A 21738-nucleotide genomic window follows, 5' to 3' on the forward strand; every position below is an offset into this window, starting at 1 on the left:
TAATTCCAAATGCAAAACAACTTACCCCAGATATTCTTTTTTGTTATCTATTTTTAGTTATTGCAATTATTTATTATGCATACATAATATTATAAAAGCAGACATTATAAATATTCAAATATTTCAAACAAATTGGGGCCATTTCAAATATTACAATTAAAAGGGATGCTCTTTTGAGACTGTAATAATGCTTCCTGTCAGTTCTGTCCTTCAGTTAGGTCCACCCCACATGTCATTCATTATTGTAGATTTTTATGTAATACCAATCACTTTCTAGTATCTCAACATGTCTATGTCGATTTCCTTGCATTTGTCTTATATTTCATTAATCTGTTTTGTGTTCTTCTGTACTGTGTAAAGTACATTATGATAATGCTTGCTGTGAAATGTGTGATATTAAAGTAGTTATTTCAGGTAAGGAAAGTAGAAGTTTCAAGATAAGGAAGACAGAAGTTCTGAGGTAAGATTGTTCTACCAGTGATTGCAAACGTTTAGCAGGCGCAAGTAAAAATTTCACTGTACTCTGTACACAGGACAATATTAACCACATCAACCTACTAAATAAAGAATGAGTAAACAAAGAGTCTCCCAGACTTAGTCTTGAAAAACTGTTTGAAGGTTTTTCTTCCTTAATTGTTTCCCTTTAAAGCTGACTAAAACGTAAGGCAGAAAAGAAACTATCAATGAACTATATTTTATAAGCAAAAACTGTCCACTATAAACAGGACTTGCTCTGCAGTAAGATGCCATTTTACATGTTAAATAAATTACAGGAATGTATACACATTATTAAAAACCGACAGGATATTAATCTCATTAAACGACTTGAGAATGATTTGTAATTTATATAGATCCTTTCTATTTTGAGCACCATTCCAAGACCCTGCATATGGGTGTCTGCTGACTAGCACTGCCACTGTAGCACATTAAGAATGCCTTCCTAACATGTTTGGTAGTTATACAAACAAATAAGTGACCTGGATGGAGATGAAATCACTGGTGTTTGATTTAGCCAGGAGGTTATCTTAATATGTTGCTACACAGGATGCAAGTATGGCAGTGACTGTGGGGTGATGCTGATGAATATTGTTGCAGGAATGTTATGGCTAGAACAACAGACACAGTGATGCCTATGATAAGCATGTTTTTGTAGTATATAGTACTAGGGTGTTGTACCGTGTTAGCCATTATGGATGTAGTGAGAAGTCAAACAAAATGACACCTTTTATTTGCAGAAAGGGCCCGAGTTGCCTCAAAAGCATGAATATTTTAATCTTTTTAGTTAGCCAATAAAAGGTGTAATTTTGTTTGACTTCTCACTATTTTATAGTATAAAAAGAGATGTGGTACCTGTCTTAGTTTGTTGGGTAATGTCTCAGATCATGAGCTAATGACTAAATGTTAATGATGACATCTGTCACAGACTGTTCTAAAGGACCCCTGGATTACAGTTAGCCGTTCTCAGTTATAAATTCTACTCCTTTGAAGCTAATGACCAGCAAATTAGCAAATGGTGATAGTGAAGACATTGATGTAATACAGACAAAATTCCTGAATTTGACATCAATTATTAGAGCTGCTACCTCATAGATCCAGTCTGCTGAAATCAAATCCCATGTGTGCATATCAATAGAGTTTGCTCATTCTTCTTCTGTCTGTGTGGAATTTTTATCCCGTGTTCTCAAAACACCCCCTAATCTGGGATCCTGAGTTGGTTTGTCGTGTGGTGAGTGCGGCAATGTGCTGTATCAGGGTGTGCTCCTAACCTCCCTCTCTTTCTCTCTTTTTCTCAAAACACACAAGTTAAATTAAGCGGTGATTCTAAAGGTGTGTCCAGTAAGTTTGGGTGTGCAAGTGAATGGGTCCTGCCATGGACTAGCAGATACACCACTGTTGGTTTCTGCCTTGTAATCAGTTATGCTGAAATAGATTCCAGTTCTTACCCAAAATTCAAATTAATAGGTGTAATAATGTAATGTAATATCATGTTATATCACCCAACCAAGGTGTGGTGTGTGTGCAGTTGTTTTCACATTTGGTAGTTTGTTGCCTCTTCTCCCTTTTAAGGATAGTTTGATAAATGACAATAAAAAGAAGAAATTCTGTCACATATTTTAGGACTATTCATGGCAGGCCTCTCTGAATCCATCTTACATTAAGACAGTGCTGATGTCAGCCAGCATCTCAGGAAAACCTATGGGACCACTCCTTTCGTAGTCACTTGCGATGGACATTCCAAGTTGCCAGCAACAGTTATTCCATACCCTTGCCAGTGAAGCACTTACCTAGTGTTAGGTTAGATGTGGCTTTGGTGCATCATTCTATAACTCTTTCTTAATGTACAGACACTTGTATTTATAGACATTGTAGACAAATCATATTTTGTCGTTGGTTCTGCAATCATTTCTTACACACTTATTACCTATTTTGCATGTTGATCTTCATGTCAACTGGATGGGTGTTTATGGAAGCAACTATTTTGTGTGTGTGTGTGTGTGTATGCACACATAAATGAGAAATAGTGTGAAGATTATATCCACATATTCTTAAGTTGTACAGAGAAATAGATAAATAAACACAAAATAGCCTGTCTGCAAAATGACTGAACACCAGGTCAAAGTCAAACTAGTCAGAGAGGCCACAATCTTGACAAAGCTTGTGAGGCCCTCTGTTTCATGAAGGTAAGTCACCTTGTTTGGTTGGACCCGAGTAGGTGAGTATAAAGCACTTTGAACAGTGCCATAATTGCCAACACATCTGTAGAGAGTTCTAAAGGCAGAACAGAACATTTTGGAATTCATCACTATACTGTCAGAAAAATATGCTGCAAATGGAAACAAGAGACCATGGGTACTTCAGCTAGATATGGACTTTCTTCAGATTCACTTCACAGAGAAACAAGAAAACTTGGGTAGGGTGTCCAAAAGAAGCACAGGAGTACAACTCCAGTTCTTCAGACCTTGCTGCAGCTGAGATCCCAGATTGCAACTGAAGAATGTGATGCAAGTTGAGCAGTAATTAGCAGTAATAGAAGGGTAACTGGAAAAATATGAAGTTTTCTAAAAACAAAAAAATGATTGGATTATCTTGTGGATTTTCTTGTAAAATATATATTTTGATTATATATCAAAGAAAAATTAAACATAAAGGACTGATACACTTAAGTAGGCAAAAACAAGCATGTAGAACCTACAAATGATTACCAGTAATGGAACCTACAGTATAAGGTACACAAGTTGTAGATTTATATTATTGTCACATCCACAGAACACAGTGAAATTCTTGAGTGTGCTAAAAAACGTGCAACATGTTAACATTCTCAGGTGCCAAGATCCGTGAGTATTACTACTTTACCTGGATATATACAACATGTTTTGCTTACATCAGAGTTAGAGGTATAGTTACAAATATACTGGGAGTGTTTTGTCTGAATTGATGCACTCTGCTTTCCAATCTATTCATCTTTTTTATTTCAATAGCACATTTTTATACATGAGAATGACTCAGAGTGGCTTATTATAATTATAGCTAAACAGTTACAAAAGAAAGTAAAAACTAAAGAATCATAATGTCCAGCTTAACTCTGGCCAGATAGCTGGAGAGGGCTAGAAAATAAAAATGCCAGGTGGTGGAATGTTGGAGAAAATAAGCCTATGAGGTTCCAAGGCCAGAAGACCCTTAGCCATTATACAGTCCATCAATGCATCGCCATTAACAGGATCATGTTGTGTTGCTCTCTTCATCTTTCCAGCATCTTTGGTGGCTGCAGCATATTTAGGCCAGTGGTACTGCCGCAAAACACCACTGGGGGAACTGGGGAAAAAAAAGAAAAGACACAAAAGTAGAGCTTAGTGACCAGTCTGTAAAACAGCACATTGAAAACCTTTTCGTGAAGAGAACTAATTTCCTTCTCCCCTCAGTAAGAAGGAAACCTAATGATGCTAGTAATTACTCAATCGATTAAGAAAAACCAGATTAAAGAGGTGGGGTTTCAGTAGTTTTTTGAAGTGTTCAGCCGTACGGGCCTGATGCATCTCTAATGGTATTCCAGATTTTTGCTGCATAGAAACAGAAGGCCGCCTCACCAGTTCTTTTATGCTAAACTCTCAGAATTCTGAGGAAGCTAATGATAGAGGATCTGAGATTACAAATTGGAATGTGGGGAGCAAACATTCCAAAGTATAAGAAAGTGCTAGACTGTTCAGAGCATTATATACAATTAAAAGTATTTTCCTAAAGGACCCAGACAGGTGTCATTATATCTAACGCTTAATTTACAGAGCAAGCCAATAAAGTGTGGTTTTACATTGACAAACTAAGAAGTGTTATGTTAGAATTAATGTTAAAATTCCTGTGTTCAAAATTATATAAAAAAACAATTAAAACGTTATCACAATCCATCCATTTTCTAAAATCACCTAATCCAGTCAGATAGTACTTGATAGTTCATTAGGACCAGCAAAAGTGATGCAGAAGAAAGGTGGGATGACTTATGTGAAAACAGGATGAGGCAGTTTAACAGGGGTCAGGGTATCTAATCCCTCTATCATAACATATGATGTCATCTCTTAAAAGTGAGGTTAGAAAGCACCGGCCAGAAAAACACTACACTTTCATCCAGTTTCTAGGGTCCAGCATATGGTTGTCCCTTTAAGAGACTGGGTCTAATCAGTAATATTTTGAAATGATTTTATAAAGCACAGAGAATTTGTTGATTTAGGTATTTTTAAAAGCCTTAAATTTTACACCGTTTGGCTTGCTCTCTCTCTCAAGGGTGGGGATCGATCTGTTCTTAGCATAATTCTTTTTTTTGTAAAAACTTGATTGCTATGTATTGATTGTAATAAAATTAATAAATAAATAATAAAAAAAAAAAAATAAGAGACTGGGTCCTTAAGAACTGGCAAGAGCTTAGAGGCATAAAGACACCAAGTACCTCTAGGGAAGTTCTAGACCGTGGCCAAAAATAAGACAACTTGGATAATGAAATTGGGCAAGAATATTTAAAGTGACAAGCATTTTGTTCTTGATACACTAACAAATTTACATTGTTCTGGTTTTAATTTGTTTAATGGTTCCTGTTATGTTTGACAGATTAATTTAAAAATTATAAGTAAATGCACATTAAGTATACTTTCTTTAGATGCTCACTCTAGAATTGGAACAAGGTCTTTCAATCTCTCCTACTTCAAAGGCACTGCAGCCTGTACAATGGGTGTGCCTTGACAAAGGAATGATTGATCATTATATGTCCTCAGCATTGCTTCCAAATGATCATAAACCTTTCTAAAGACAGCCTAAAGTACATGAATCCATTTTCTAAAGACACTTGATCCAATTTTAGAGTCACATGGGCCTGCACTTATCCCAGCAGCATCAGCACCAGGAACCTGCCCATCATAGTGCCTCGTTGACAATGAAGCTGATAAGCACATCATCGAGAAGGGAGTATAAAATCCATACAGACATGGGGACAAATGTGCAAAATCCTCACAAGGAAACACTTAATCTAACTGAGGATCATAGGGACTCAAAGTGTAGGTGCTTCTAATTGAATTAGTAAGCAACTCCCTCAGTAACCATTAGGAGGCAGTGAAACATTACAAATTGTGAGAAGCAACCTTACCTCCTTTATTGATGGTTCAGAAATGTCAGCAAGAACAAATCATTCCATTTACAGGGATTTTGTTAGGCTTCTGTCTAAACAGATCTAAAATCTTCAGTCCTTTCCTGCTTCTGTTACTTCAGAAATGTGATGTTCAGATTTTTCTGTATGTTAATAATAGGCAAATCATAATTTTATACACTGCTTTTCATGTATGGTGCTATCAGTACTTAACATTATAATTATAATTAATTATAAAAGAATAATTCAAACTCACCACAGATGATCTGAAAATACTGAAACAATGGGCAGAGTTGGCAAATGTCCAGTCACCATAAAAAAAACTAAAAAAAAACAAACAAACTAAGAGGTAAAAGTGGAAAGGCTACAACTGCACTTTAAACTTGATAGGTACAGTAGGATGCCCTATAAAAGCAGTACATTTTGGGAGACATTTCTAAAAACAGCAAAGGTGAGTTCTGAAAAGGTAGTTATTAAAGCGGAGCACTAATGGTTTATACCAGACTGATGCTAGCAAGACTGCTGGCCGTTTGTGGAGATGACATGTTATTAGCCTACACTTTTGTTCAGTAGTACTGTTTTAAGGTTTGCAGTTTACAGTGTACATTAATCTGTTTTCTGTTCTATCATTGTCTAATTTATAACCATGCTGTCCCGAAGTAAGAAGAATGGTCTTATTGTTAACTGCTGAGCACACTCTCTGGCACTCACACACTCACTCATACCAGGCCAGTTTACTGCGGTCAGTCTGCCTGACACTCACATTTTTGGAATAGGTAGGGAATCAATGCACCCAACAAAATACCCACACAGAACCTAGGAGAACATGTAAACTCCAGAGCATTCAAACCCATATGGTGGTGTTTTGATGCATTAGCACTAACCTTTGTCCCACTGTACCTCTCTATTTTAAAGCATGTATTACTTGTCTTTTAAATGTGGATATTCTCTGGACACTGAATTAAGCAGAGACTTACGCTCCCCAGTTACTAACTCTATGGTTATCTCCTGAATGACTTTTTGTGTATCACACATTTCTGATTTTTTTTAATAAAAAATCCTCCAGTTGTGCCTACATGTCATTGATAGATAATCAATGGCATGTCATCAAAAAATTACCCAAATACAGGGGTAGCATGGTCCAGTAGTTAAGGTGGCCCATAATCCGTAAGGGTGCCACTTTAGTTCACTACCCAGAAACACATAACCTACTAGTTCCCCAAATAATGAATAAATACAATATGTAAACAAATGTAGTATAACCCTTTATTTATAAGGCTTACCTTGGAATGGTATACTTTGGTGAAAAATGCTCTGTAAAATAAATGTTAGTGATTCAGTGTATTCAAATTAATCCAGTGACAGCAGGACACAAGATAGCTTTAATTTCATAACATAGGCTGTAAGACCCTTCTTCTTACCTATGTTGCCTCAGGAGCCATGTCTCAGCCCACACCTATGGATTGGCCCCCAGAGACTCAAGTGTCGCTGGCCTTTTCCTTCTTTCTGGTTTAGCATCCATTCGTGTCTGTTAGTCTCACCAGTTGCTCAATGTGCTGTATTGACTGACTGAAATTAAGCTTCCTTGTTCTTCCTATAAAATAAACCAATAAAAAAAGTGACGTGTCTATAAATCCCCAAAACAAATAAATATCAAAAAATGTCCATAAATGTGCCCTGAGTCAATATCCAGTAATATGCAGGAATGTAAAAAAGAAGTTTCCTTTAGTTCCCAGAAAGGTGACCAAGAACTCCTACTGGTCAAAAAAGATCCAAGATCCCTGAAGTAATTATCCAAGAATCTCCAAACAAATATCAGTAAATGCCCACCATCCAAATCGTCAACCCATTTTTGAATTCTTTAAATCCAACTGGATGATATGGTACTGTATATATCAGGCCCACAATATTCTGTGCCTGCAGTATTGACAGCAATCACAGAATTTCAAAAGATCGCTGCTCTCAGAATTAATCTGAATAAAAGTGTACTCTTTCCAGTGAATTCTCAAGCATATAATATTAGATTAGACACCCTACCTTTTATCATTGCAGAACAGTTTAAATACCTAGGGGTAAACATCACAAGCAAACATAAAGCTCTTTAGCAACAAAATGTGGCCATCTGTATGGAAAAAATAAAGCAAGACTTCCATAGATGGTCAACCCTTCATCTCACTCTAGCTGGAAGAATTAACACTGTTAAGATGAATAATCTTCCTAAGCTCCTATTTTTATTTCAAAACATCCCAATATACATCAATAAATCATTTTTTAAGCAATTAGATTCAACAATAACTTCATTTATTTTGAACTCAAAACATCCACGTATCCAAAGAGCGACCCTACAAAGACAAAAGGCAGAAGGCGTCATGGCTCTGCCTAACTTCCAGTTTTATTACTGGGCAGCAAACATACAAGCTATAAAAACCTGGACACAAATATAAGAACATACACAGGCTTGGTCTGCAATAGAAGTAAATTCCTGCAGTACTTCTTTATATTCCCTGCTCTGTGCCCCAAATAAATGTAAGTTATCACCAATATACTAATAACCCAATTGTGCTTCACTCACTTAGAATATGGAACCAATGTAGAAATCATTTTATGATGGAGAAGCTTTTATCTGTGGTACCTCTGCAAGAGAACCACATCTTTCAACCTTTGCAAACATATGCAGTTTTTAATATCTGGAAAAAAATTGGGATTAACTTGCTTAGAGATCTTTACATAGACAACGTTTTTGCATCCTATGAACAATTACATTCCAAATTTAACATTCCAGCTACACATTTCTTTCACTATTTTCAAATCAGGAACTTTGTTAAACAGAACCTTACAGATTTTCCTCATCTTGCACCCTCATCCACGCAGGAAAAAATATTGCTCAATCTCAAGGAATTAGACTCCATATCTACAATATATAAAATCATTTTACAGTCCCTCCCTTTCAAAGATCCAAGAGGACACTGGGAAAAAGATCTCTTAATTAATATATCAGAAAAGGAGTGGAGAATAGCAATGCAGAGAATTCACTCGAGCGCCAAATGCACAAAGCATACAATTATTCAACTCCAAGTTATAGATCGAGCACATCTGTCTCGTCTAAAACTCTCCAAAATGTTTCCAGGTCATGATCCAACCTGCGAACACTGCAATCAAGTCCCACCCTCACTGGGTCACATGTTCTGGGCCTGCACCAAATTAACATCATTCTGGACCAAAATTTTTAATTACCTTTCAGACAGCCTTGGTGTCACAATCCCGCCTAACCCATTAACAGCTGTGTTTGGGGTTCTTCCAGATGGGTTTAAAGTGGAGAAGGACAAACAAACTGTGATTGCATTCACTACACTGTTGGCACGCAGACTTGCTTTGCTAAACTGGAAGAATCCTAACTCTCCTCTTTTAAGTCAGTGGGAAACCGATGTGTTATATTATTTGAAATTGGAAATAATCAAATACTCAGTTAGAGGATCTGTACGGATTTTTTTCAAAACATGGCAGGATCTAATCAGTAATATTTTAAAATAAGCTCTTAAAGCGCAGAGGAAGCAATTATTTCTGTATTTCTTTTTCTTCTCCATTCATCTTTATTGGCTGATTGCAATAAAATTTCAAAAAAAAAATCCAACTGGATGCTGTTTAGGCACGATTAACTAATGTCAATTAAGTACCTAGGAATTTCTTCACTAAGAGTCCAAAGTATCAGACAGTCAAGTTAAGTTGGGGAGCATGCACTGGTACAGTGCATTGCCGCACCCATAACACAACAAAACAACTCGGGATCCCGGTTGGCAACCCCCCCAGGCAGACACGCGGTCCAGTCCCACCCTCTGGAAATGACCCTCTATCTGCCGCAGTCAGGTGTTACGTGGGCAACCCCTTGGCCTGGTCCAGCCACTTGGGTCCCCAACAATGAGGATCTTACAAGCTGGATTACCCTCAGGGAAACGTGCCACATGGCTGTAGTGCTGTAACTGACGCTCCTTCACAATGCAGGTAATGTGCCTCAATCGGACTCCATGAGCAACACAAAGTCAAACCAATGGTACCCAAGGACTTTCCGGAGAGACACAATACCAAAGGAGTCCGTTATTCATCTTAGGTCACTGGGTAGCGTCCATGTCTCACAACCATAGACAGGAAGCACCAGGACTCTAAAGACTAGAACCTTCATCTTTTTGCATAAATATCAGGAGCGCCACACACCCCTTTCCAGCGACCTCATGACCCCCCATGCTCTCCCAATCCATCTACTGACTTCATAGGAAGAGTCACCAGAGACATGAATGTCACTACCAAGGTAAGTAAACTTCTCAACAAGGTTAACACACTCTTCCACAAACAGACACACTGCTGATGGCTGTGCCCAAGAGGTCATTTAAGGCCTGGGTTTTGGTTTTTATCCAGGACAATCACAAGCACAGGCACTCAGACTCCTCACTCAGTCTCTCGAGCACCCCGATGAGAGCCTCCATTGACTCCGTGAAGATCACAGAATCGTCAGCAAAGTGAAGATCCATGAATCTTTCTTTACCAACAGATGCCCCACAGCCGCTGGACCCCATGACTTTGCCCAACACCCAGTCCATACAAGCATTGAACAGAGTAGGAGCAAGACAGGCACACCGGAAACACTCAGGCACACTTAATGACTGTATTTGGTCAAATAGGTACTCCACAATCACAAAATAAGTGACATAAAATATCAAACTCTGTGAACATAAATAACTAAAGCAAGTGTACATGAATTCCCAAGAGTTCCTGTGTAATTATTTGAGATTCATCTAGTGTCCATAAATTCTCAAGAATGCATATGTAAACATCCAGAATTATTCTAGAATGCCCAAAAAATGTTCTTAGGTATCTAAGCTTGCCCATATAAGTGCCAAGCTGTTGTTCAAAATTATCCAAGTAAGCACCCATAAAATACCACATAATTGCTCAAAATTGTCTAAGTCAGTATGCCCAAGTACCTAAATAAATATCCAGGAATACCAACAGAAATTTCCCAGTCTCTAGGATCCATAAATAACTTGACAAAGGAAGAAAATGCCGGGGCTGGTCCAGGAAGTGCCACAAAATGGTCAAATGAGCATGTGCTTTCCTTCATACAAAACAGAAAGCCAGCGGATCTGATTGCATGTGTAAACTTCAGCAGAAATGTACACAGTTCAGCGTAGCAAAATTATCTCTGGACTAATACATTTTTTTTATAATGAAGAATAACAGTAAGCCCCTAATATTCTGGGAAAAGGCAAATATTTACACTACTGCACCGCACTTCAAGCACTATTGTTTGCCCGCACATTTGCAGGTGTGAGCAGCTGACAAAGAGAAAGTGAGCACAAGCAAGCGAGGATGTTGCAGGTGGGAGTCTTTATTTTTAGCCAGAAAGTATTTTTAACTATATGCCACCTCACCATCCAGCCTGCATAGCCTGTAGCCCCCACCTGACTGAGAATTGTAATCATCTTTAGTGAATTAAGAAAGTAAACTGCCATAAAAGACTGACACTTAACTGAAAGACTGATCAAATAATGTAAGTTATATATGCGGTCCAGTGCTGTGTATACACAATACCGTATCTAGACCAGAAACAGCAAGACCTACTTATATCCATTGTTAATATACTTTGGCAGCATTTTTGACCAGTGTGGTGGGGTCTTGTCATTCTCACGCTGGAAAAGGATTTCAGTGTGACAGAAGCCTGGGCAAAGAGAAGCACCAAAAAAGGCCTCAGTGCACAGACGTTACCTCGATTAAGCCTGTGGCTGAATTCCTTGCCTACCAAGCATAGCATCTCTCTGCTGCGTGCTTTCAAAGGCAAAGCTCTTTACGTTTACTTCCCTTTAACAGGGACATCCAACACCAAGGTGTTCCACAAAGAAACACAAATCTAAAGAAACGGTGATAGTCACCTCTGTGGTGGAAATGCCAGCATACACAAAGACTTACATTTAGGCAAGTCTGGTGATTGATTACTGAGCTTCAGGGTCCACTGCAGGACATCTGATGATCCAAATGGACAGTAGCACAGGAGAAGAATAACCAAGTAATAAGCTGACATAGCATTTTGGAAAAATTGAGGACATTTATTTTTTGTATTTAATATCTTCACTGTGTCTTTTAATGCTGTTTCCACTTTTTTACATGGCTTTCCTTCCAGCTGAATGCATAAAATGTTAAACAGAAGTAAAATTGACTGCTCGATTTTTTTGTGTTATGTTTTTAATATACCTTAACAGTAAATTACAAATTTAGGCACTTTAATAAATGTAAAACTATTAATAAAATATACAATATAACAGAGCCTCTTTCAGTTGCACTGCCTTCAAGACATCAAAGACCCGTGGATAGGCCAAATCATGCACACACTAAATCATACAGGGTTATTTCAGAGTTGCCAAAAAACACAACCAGCACATTTATGGGATGTGCGAGGAAAGCCCACACAGATGTGGGGAAAAGGGGCAGACTCCACACAGACAACAGCAAGGTGTGGGATTCAAATCAGGATGCTGGGTCCAAGAAATAGCAGTACAACGCACAGATGCCATAGTTTGCCGCTATGTTGAACAACTTCTGTTATTAATGCAAAGATAATAACTACTGAAATAAATTTGAACAGCCAAATACAGACTTCAAAAATGTATTCATTCTTAATATATAATAAGTTATAGATTAAAAGTGTAAATGATTAATTTTAAAAAAGAGCATAAGACCCTCCTACAACCATCATTAATTGGGCTTGCAACTTCACCAACAACTGCGCACCTATGAAACTCACTCATTTATTGAAACAATTGATGACCGTATCATCTAGGAATTGGCAGTATAAACACACTAAGGTCAGCATGATCTTGGGTGGACTCGGGCCCTTGGGATCCTGAGCTGGGTTAAGGTGATATACATATATACTGTATATACATATATTTTTGTATGTGCCTGTGATTAGCAAAGGACGAAAATTAAGTATTTTCTAAATTAGTTTTGTACTTCTTGACATACACCACAACATCTCAAAGAGCTTTACAACAGAAACAAAGGAACAAGTGACCGGCACTAATCCAGTTGAGATTCAGCAGAGGTGTAACTGACTATTTAGGCAGAACTGTACAACCTAACTGCTAGAAAGCATTATGTCAGCTGGAGCCACAAGACTAAGTAAGCAAACAGCAAAAGTTGAAGTGCCAGTCAAATAGACAAGGCAGCAGCAGATAAGATGGGACTTGCCCAGTTGAGCAGAAAAGACTGTAAGGATGATGACAGATCTGCTGCCCAGTCAAGCAAGGTGTGCTGGTTATTGATTTGTTGTGGTTGCTGTGTGGAAGAAACAAAATCAAATACAGGGAGAATTGAAAAAGGCACAACTCAAAAACTATCAGTTAGAGTCAGTTAGCAACTACTGAGGAAAATAAATGAAGCCCCCAAAAAGTTGCTAGGACAGTTCATTGAACTACACTGCCACTGTTCAGAGACACCTCATACTTGAGAAGGTGGACAGATGCCTCACAAAGTGAAATTAAATGCCCCTACAAACCAAAAAGCTAAAACAGCCTGCAGCTTGCCAGAAGGGCCCAGAGGTACAGGAGGGAGCTGTTGGTTCCCTGTGTTCACTGGCACTCGAAGTGAGAAAACAAAAGCAAAAGCACCAGCAAGCACACTGCACCTGCAACTTGGTTTCTAAAAGACATAAGGCATCAGACAAGTAGCATTAACAGTAATGAAGCCTGAAATGTCGTAATGCACACTTCATGACAAGAAAATTTCAGTTTTTGCCATCAAATTGCACATTTAGATTTCCGAGGGTAAACAGCAACATGTTTAAGAACTCTTTTATTCCTAGAGCTATGCGTATTTTGAATTCTGTTACTTGTAGGGATGCTGCTAAATGCTAAATTTGGAATCATTGTTTTGTGTACTGTTGACATTAATTATTCTTCATTGTACTGAGTGTGTGGATGGATATATACGATGACACTGGTTGTCAGTTGTTGAGTCTTTGCTTATTTTTCAGGATCAGTGTAACAATGCATTATATTTTTGAACTTTTCTGCTGCAAACAAATTTCCCTCTGGGATAATAAAGGGAATGGCAAAACATTGAAGGGTGGCACAATGGTTAAAGTTTCCACCTCACACATCCATCACCTTGCATTTGAATCCTGTATCCAGTTGCTATCTGTGTATTCCGTACTCTCTGCCCATGTCTGTGTGGGTTCTTCTCCTGGTATTCCAGTAGGAATGTTTCTGAGGTTTACTGGTGATTCTAAATTGGCCCTGTGTGGGTGTGTTCCACTTACAGCTGGTTATGTCCTTGCACATGATGGTGCTGGGAGGGTTCTGGCCTTTGGGATCCTGACCTGGATTAAGCGTAAAGGATGAATGTTAAGTACAGTGAGTGCTCCACGTGAACAATGATTAAAACCAACACAGATTGCAGCCCGTGTACCTCAGCTAAGAAATCTGGAAAGAAGTGTTTACCTTAAAAAAAAAAAAATCTGCTTCACTTTGCTGTAAATTTTAAAGTGTGTATGGAGGAGAGTTAAAAGAAGTAGTTGCTAGCCTCTGGCAGCAATACAGCTAAATAAAACCAGCCATCCATCAATGGAGGCCTATGGAGTCCATAAAAAGTGCTCCTGTCCAATTGATTTTTAATGGCATAAAGCAGCCCTTTCACAAAACAATGTGTATATGGTTTTAAAAGTGTCCTAACTAATGAAAGACGTAGATAAGGAAAATACCTCTGTAAAGGAACAAAGAGCACCTCTACAGACCTGGATCACAGCAACCATGAAAGCTACTTAAGAGGCTAAACGCAGAATGGTAGATGAGCTGTGTTTCAATACACCAGGAATTGTATTACTAGTTAGCTTCATTTCAGGGCTGCAGCATCGTTCTGGTGAGTTGTTACAATATGTTATTGTACATTCAAATATACCCGCCATTAATTTTCTAAAGAGATTCATTTGTCGGTTTAAAATCTGTTTTAGACCTGTAAAGAACCAGAATGTATCCCGGTAACATAGGTCAGATGGCAGAAAGGAAAAACGGACAAAGCAAGCAGTCAGTTACTGAGTAGCGTCACGCAGGCACCCACTCTCATTCACTCTGGATTGTTTTCAAGTAGTTTGGGAGGTAATCCACAGCAAGCAGATTAAAACCCACACTGACAAAGTCAATGTGTATACTCCTGACAGACAAGGAAGGACTAGACCAGCATGTGAAAAACTGTGTACTGTACTTCGAGTTAACTTATTTCACTAAATGATTTCACATTCTATTAAGTCAATATTATAACTGAAAGGATTTTACTAATGGAAATCATCAAACAAAGTAAAGGTTCAGAATGGAAATAAACCAAAGGCTGTCTGTTCTGCTGTCGCTGTGGAATTGATAAATGCTACTTTGGGTGTCCTACTCATCATCCTATTTTAGTTGCTCAAACACAATTGATACACACTGTTTAAGACTGACTGGGGTTGTGGATAACTAAATTACTGAAGACAGTACATCACGATAAAGAATGTACACAGACCTCAGTGGCATTCCAACCAAGAAAAGTGAAGTCCTCTTTAATTTGTGCCATCAACATACACAGAAGGTGCAAAGAGGCATGAGTGAGACAGGAACATAATGTTTGCTTATCATAAAGCGATTAGACCATTATCAAACCAATTTAACCCATTTTAGGGTTGTGAGGGCCAGAACCTTTTGTGGCAAATCTGAGCACAAGGCAGGAACAAATAATACCCATCACAGGACACACTGATGAACACATCCTCATTTATTCAGTAAGTCATGCTTCCTTAATGCAAGCTTTGTATAAAATTATTATTTGTGTCATTACTGGCTGTTGTGGTTGTTGCAGTTATTTTGTACTCTGTGGCAGTATTTCCCAGAACTGGATCAGGTCCATACATAGAGCTAATGATACCTGCTGGATATAAAACCTATATTTGGCTGTTAAGCAGTTATTGAAAATGTGCTGGAGTAGAGAACCATGAGTAGATATAAATATGTGAGAGAGGGTTCAGGTGGAGTGTCACAGTTTGAAATAATACATGGCAAATATAGATGCATGTTTTCTCTGTCTGTGTAACTGTGAAGTGTACGGTCTCAGCTATAGGAAAAAAGTTACAACCAGAATTAACTTGCTCCCTGTAGAAAACAATAGCCATGTATAGTGCTGGGTAGGATTTAGATGCATACAGAAGACTTCAGAGCAGGAAACTGACAATATAGTCAGGAAAAGGAGAGGTTAAAATACAAAGCTAGGCAGGTACTCAGAGCAAAGGGCTAAACACAACTGGATCAAGAAAGAATTAGAAATCAGAAATTTGGGTAGACTAAATGATTGCAGTGAAACCAATAGAATAAGCACTTCTTTAAAGAGGGAACAATCAAAAAAAGAACTTCATGTAAATGGTGACTGCTAAGGAACAGTATGCAAAAATCTGCAAAGCCTGGTACAAGAGACGAAAACAGTGGAGGACTAGTAAAATGTGAGCAGGAGAGTGTCCAGTGCCAGGAGCACAAAAATTAAGTTTGACAACAAATCATTTCCTCCATTTTTAGGGTCTACTATATCCATCAGTTTTCCACAGAGTCAACTACAACGAAGGTGACCCTGCCCCACTCACTAGCTCCCTAAAGAATGTGCACCACCTATGCTTACTTCTACCTTCAAATGTGTTATATCCCAATATTTAAAATTTAGGATGAAAACCAGGAGGTATGTTTTCATACAAAGGGTACAAAGAACCTGAAGCAAACTGCACAGTCATGTTGTAAAAGTAAAGATTCAGGCGTTGGCTTAAGCAGCGATAACTTGGCTATCCCAAAAAAGGAGTTGGCCTCAGTGATTTCTTTTCATTTGTAAACACTTCATTTGTTTTCTTATGAATAGTTTCAATTAGCAGAACAAAGTAAAAAAAAATAATAAGGCCTGGCTATCTATCCACATGAAGTAAAATGAGCCCTGTGAGAGATGTCCGATAATGTAGAAGTCAAGTAATCTGATACCCTGAGAAGACTTTTGTTTGGGCGGCTCACAGCAGTGGAGACCGAGTCATCTCCACAGAAGGAAGCATAAAAAAGTCCTGTGATACGGAGGGAAAAAAATGATTCACCTTCCATAAAGGCAGAGGTGGCAACTGTGCACGTTAAACTCTGAGATCTTGGAAGTGAAGAGCAAATGTGAGGCAGTTTGTCTCCCTACATGTGTACAGTATATACTGTAAGTCTGTGTATGACTTACTGCTATGTCACAATTGTTTAAGGTGACGCATGGTGGATGACTTTAGGCAGACTGCTGGAAAAAAATCTGCATGGGGGCAGTATGGGTAAAAGAAACTTAACAACACCATAGAAATAAGAGGGATGCTAGGGTGTTATAAGTAGCAATAATACAAAAAGGGGACATAAAATTGGGCACTAAGTAGAATAATATAGTAAAATAATATATTGTATTGTCTGTAATGTGGCTCCTGTCAGATCAATCCACTATTCCAAACTACTACACATGCATTTTTTTTTCCTTAGGAGCATTCAGTTTGGACACAATCTTTTGCACAAAATAATCAATTTCACAGTATTTTCTCCTTCTCCAAGGCTAACCATGATAGGGATCCTCTAAAACATTAAGAGACGTAACACCACCCAGACAGGGCTCAGCATGATCTTCTGCTTCTTCCTTTTGTCTGTGCTGTGAGTTAAACTGGGGATGCTTTATATTGTAGACCTGATAAGAAGTAGCAGTCCACACTGCTGAAGTGACCATCTTGGACGAGGCAACTTCTTGGGCATGAACTTCCTGGGATACATCCCCTGTACAAAGAGAAGAGCTTACTCTGAGGCATTTGGAATTTCTCACCTTTTCCCCATGCTCCCTGAAATAGCACCCTAAGGAAGTTATTTGAACTCTCACTAAATTTATTTGGTGCACTCCTAATTTCTCTACGTAATCTTCATAAATATTAATATCCTTACATCACCAAGAAATGGAAAATCAGGCAGGCCTAAAGGCAGGAATGGTAAAGGGACCAGGAAATGAACCACCAGAAACTTCAGTAAAACAAAGTAACCAAGCCTAAAATATTCACTAAAAATCAAAGTCAAAATAACAGACATCAAGTCCTAACTACCTGAAATGATTTGATTCACTGGCTAACACACTGTAACTTTTATCACATATCGAAAAATTTGGAAGCCAGGAATAGCATGTCAGCATCTTCAATAGGGATTGGTAGATGACGTCATGCGTCAACGTGTCGTGATGCTCACCCTGGTGTTCACTCCACTCTGCATTAATTGTCGTAATTAGGATAGAGTTAAGGAAGGAAACTCCACGGGATAAAGATTAATTAATATTAAAACAACCAAAGAGAGGTAAACACAAAAAACTTTGGCAATAGTACAAATATTTCTAATGTTCTTACTGACAGAATTCTCACACTACTTCTCTTTATAAAGAGCAAAATAAGAGAAGAAAAAAAAAAGCCCAGCTAATTAAACAATTAGATTAATTAAAAGAATAATGATTTGCTGATAGTGGACCTGATTGGAAACTTGTAACTACAAAGATCCCCTACGACTGGAAATGAGAACCACTGGTCTGTGCATTCAGGGATTGACAAATAAATATTACTGTTTGTCTAGTAATACCATCTGACCACAAACTGAACTAAGCTGGTTTGGGAATGTTATGTCATTATATGTTATGGGATATAAAGAATGCAAAAACTAGATAGATAGATAGATAGATAGATAGATAGATAGATAGATAGATAGATAGATAGATAGATAGATACTTTATTAATCCCATGGGGAAATTCACATAATCCAGCAGCAGCATACTGATACAAAAAACAATATTAAATTAAAGAGTAATAAAAGTGCAGGTAAAAACAGACAATAACTTCGAATAATGTTAACGTTTCACCCCCCACCCCGGGTGGAATTGAAGAGTCGCATAGTGTGGGGGAGCACAGAGCATAACAAAATCAAATCATGTACTGAAGGAGTCTGAATTTGTTTTAGGGTTCTCAAAGTTTTATTATTACTAGCCACCTTACCTGTTGAAGAAAGGTAATAAAATACATTTTGAAATATTTGATAGCTCTTTCCCTATGTGTACCTTATCTCTCCTATCTGTCCTTTAGTGTCAGAACCTCTCTTGCCTGGTGGTCACTCTATCAAGGTCATTCCTGTAAGGCCTGCTTCTCTGACGAGGCCATTTATGTCCAACTTGCTTGTCTCCAGTCTGCTTTTACGTTTCCTGTCTTTGAAGATAACTCTTAGCGTGCCTCCTACACCTTTACTGCTCCTCTTGTGTCTCCCACTCACACTTCCTCTTTCTATTGTGTCACCAAACACAAAAAGCCAAAGTGACCAGTCAAAGGAACTGGCAAAACACAAAGACCTTAGCATTTCATTATATAGCAGATTCTGTCTGTGCATGTATGTTAATAACTTTCTGTTTGAAATTCTACTTTAGGCACGCTTTCTGTAAATAATTTGCATTGTAACATGCCAAGGCACCATCTTTAGTTCATGAAGAAGTTGGGGTCCAAATGCATTATTTACTTTATTCCCTTAGAAAAGTGTCGTGTTAGCCAGGACTCATGCTGATCTGTGTTTGGAAGCATAACAAGTGATTATACCTGAAAAGCATAAATAGTCATATAATTACAAGTGAGTCCTGGTTAGTGATTCAAGTAAACTGAAATGTTAAAACTCCAGACATGTTTTAGCTTATTGGTAAACCGCTCAGACCAGATGTATTCAACAAACCTTTTTTTATAACACCTATTCCTGTTAGAAGCACATATTTAAGACACTCAAACTTAACACTGATTAAACTCTATTTAAATAAAACATGGCAAAGTCTCAAATCCAAACTTCTCTGCTCTACTTCTTTGCCAGGGAAGTGCTCACTTCCTATGATAGTGCTGATACTATATAAAAAGTCAGATGTGTGAAGAGGAGAGAGGAAACAGTGCCAGGAGAGGGACATGATGAGGAAAAAGTGAGAAAATGGGTCTCAAAGCTGGTGATCTGAGAAAACGAAAGATGAGACTAAGAGATTATTAGGTTATTCACTACAGTAAGAAGCAAATTGAGGATGATTGCACATGTTGTTTTTCTTTCATATGTGCTCTTGAATCCATTTGACAGAAAATGCAGCTCAAAAACCTCTACATGTGTGTTTTCCAGCTTTAGAAATGACCTAAACTTTTGTTATGATTAGCACAAAAGTGCACAGAGACAGAATTGAATATGTGTAAACGCTATGTAGAAGTATAAATAGGAGCAGGGTTCAAATGCCAATAAAGTTAGAAGAAACAGCCAAAAAGGGTCCAGTATTATTGGGGATTCTGTGGGACTTGCCAAGTCTGTTAGAATATTGGTCTATTCTTACAATTTAAGATTATCACACATACCGATACACACACTCATAGGCATCCTATAGACAGAGCCTCAAGTGAAAGCCTAATTGTCAGTCACCCCGCAATATTCTACTTAGAACCCGGTCATATTCATACATAGATATCCCTAAATACAGTGGGCAATGGAGAATATGTCTCACAATATTTTATAGGAATCTCTACCCATTGCCCAGCACTGACAAACATGCAGGTGTCACCGGGACACAATTAAAAGCAAACTCTTTTGGTTATGCCACTCTCCAACCAAACAATATGCCCTCTTTTTGCCACAGTTGTCTTTCTTTTGAGGAGTGACCAAATAGCCTTGATAACCTTGAAAAAAATATAAAAATATAAGCATCTGGTATTTAAAAAATGTTAAGATCTGGCACACTTGGACAGGTCCTAACACTAGACATTTTCTTAAAAGTAGCTACTATAAAAAATAAGTTGTTGAAAAGAATCCAAGACACAGATATTCATCCTGCCATCCAGTTAAAGGGACAATGTGATATTGCAGTGTGTCACGATGTCAGCAATCACATGGTAGCAACAGGCATCAGTGTTATAAACAACATAGCAGCAGCCTTGCCAAACAAATAAAAATGGCAGCATTGTATACCAGCAAAATTCCAAGATGGCACAAATGTGATGACACTGTGGTAACAGTAACAAATATCAAATGCCTTGAAAACCAAGTTGGAACAAAACTGAATTCCAGAGGAAGCATAACTCAAAATCACAACAAGCATGCACTGAGAGCAGAGGTTTTAACTAGACTTCTTTAAATTGATTGATAGATGTAAAAGGTGCTATATGATAGTCGTGGCCAAAAGTTTTGAGAATGACACAAGCATTGATTTTCACAAAGTTTGCCGTTTCAGTGTTTTTAGATCTTTTTGTCAGATGTTACTGAATACTGAAGTATTATTATAAGCATTTCAAAGTTTCAAACGCTTTTATTGACAACTTCATTAAGTTGGGTTTTTGTTTGCCCATCCGCCTCCTGAGGATTAATCACAAATTCTCAATGGGATTAAGATCTATGGAGTTTACTGGCCATGGACCTAAAATTTCGATGTTTTTTTTTTCCCCAAGCCACTTAGTTGTCACTTTTGCCTTATGGTACGGTGCTCCATCATACTGGAAAAGGCAATGTTGGTCACCAAACTGTTCTTAGATGGTTGGGAGAAGTTGCTCTCGGAGGATGTTTTGGTACCATTCTTTATTCATGGCTGTGTTCTTAGGCAAAATTGTGAGTGAGTCAACTCTCTTGGGAATCAGTTACATGGCAACGGTTATCTATTCAATAGTTAATTTCAGTTTAGTCATATTCTGAGTCTGGGAGTGGGCAATGAAGTAAACACCAACCGTGTGCACTGCGTAAATCCCTCAGAGAGCACACTAACGTACATGACCACACTCAAACAACGTGCAGTAATATAAGCTATAATGGAATATAGGTCGATGTTGTCCACAATACCCAACAACCATTTTCTTATTTTATAGCCGTGTAGCGCATTACCTTACAGATCCGTTCATTTTCATTTGAGTCGCACCGTCCAAACAGCCTTGCTACATGACGTCATGCCTAGGACTGCGGCGGCGCGCCTGTTGTTTACCTTTACCACGTGCCCAGTGAAAAGCTCGCCTCCCGCACGCCAGCGCCGCGAATGCAAGT

At 38.2% G+C, this 21738-nt stretch overlaps 1 long non-coding RNA gene across 2 annotated transcripts; it reads right to left on the reverse strand.

The window, feature by feature from the left end:
* Positions 1–1304: 1304 nt before the first annotated feature.
* On the reverse strand, positions 1305–21733 carry LOC120541204. 2 transcript variants are annotated; one of them, XR_005635967.1, is made up of 6 exons: positions 21583–21733; positions 7048–7220; positions 6910–6940; positions 5883–5949; positions 5627–5769; positions 1305–3813 (listed from the first exon to the last, which is right to left on the reverse strand). It is a non-coding gene; the product is annotated as an uncharacterized LOC120541204 (long non-coding RNA). The 2 variants fall into 2 exon arrangements; XR_005635968.1 differs by lacking the exon at positions 6910–6940.
* Between the last annotated feature and the right edge of the window lie 5 nt (positions 21734–21738).

Source organism: Polypterus senegalus, chromosome 12, assembly GCF_016835505.1.
Source record: "Polypterus senegalus isolate Bchr_013 chromosome 12, ASM1683550v1, whole genome shotgun sequence".
Classification (NCBI taxonomy): domain Eukaryota; kingdom Metazoa; phylum Chordata; class Cladistia; order Polypteriformes; family Polypteridae; genus Polypterus; species Polypterus senegalus.